Raw genomic sequence first — 662 nt, 5'->3', positions numbered from 1 at the left:
GTCTGGGTATGACCCTTAAGCCAATTTGCCACCCACCTGACCATGTAATCATCTATGCCACAGCCACTCAGTTTGTCTTTGAGAATAGGAAGAGATACCACATTGAAGGCCTTCTTGAAATCCAAGTCAATAACATCTACCTTGACTCCTGCATCTAAGCAGTTTGTGTCCTGGTCATAAAAAGAAACAAGGTTAGTCAGGCAGGATCTACCTGCTGTGAACCCGTGCTGGTTGCCCTTCAGCATTATTTTTTCTGCTGGACTCCTATAAATGTGATCCTTGATCATTTTTTCAAAGGTTTTCCCAAGGACAGAGGTGAGACTAACTGGCCTATAATTACCCGGATTCTCCTTCCTCCCCTTCTTGACAATAGGGCCCTCCTGTGGGAAGGTGGCAGGAGGGCAGCTGGGTGTGCAGGCAGCCGGAGAAGGTGGAGGGGGCACAGCACTGGGTGCTGGAAGCCCGGGTGGGCTCACAGGAGTTTGGGCTTGGCGGGCTTCCAGCACCCCGTGCACCGTCCCTGCCGCCTTCTCTGGCCACCAGCACACCCAGTCACCCTCCTGCCACCTTTCTGCGCTGCGCCACAGGCAAGCCAGCCCATTCCTGGGTGGTCCCAGGGGGCAGGAAGTGGTAGGGGCAGGGTGCTAGAAACCTTGGCGGGG

Source organism: Gavialis gangeticus, unplaced genomic scaffold (genome assembly GCF_001723915.1).
Source record: "Gavialis gangeticus isolate Ggan-Ray unplaced genomic scaffold, GavGan_comp1, whole genome shotgun sequence".
Classification (NCBI taxonomy): domain Eukaryota; kingdom Metazoa; phylum Chordata; order Crocodylia; family Gavialidae; genus Gavialis; species Gavialis gangeticus.
The sequence above is the reverse complement of the archived record's forward strand: the minus strand, read 5'-3'. Positions refer to the sequence as shown.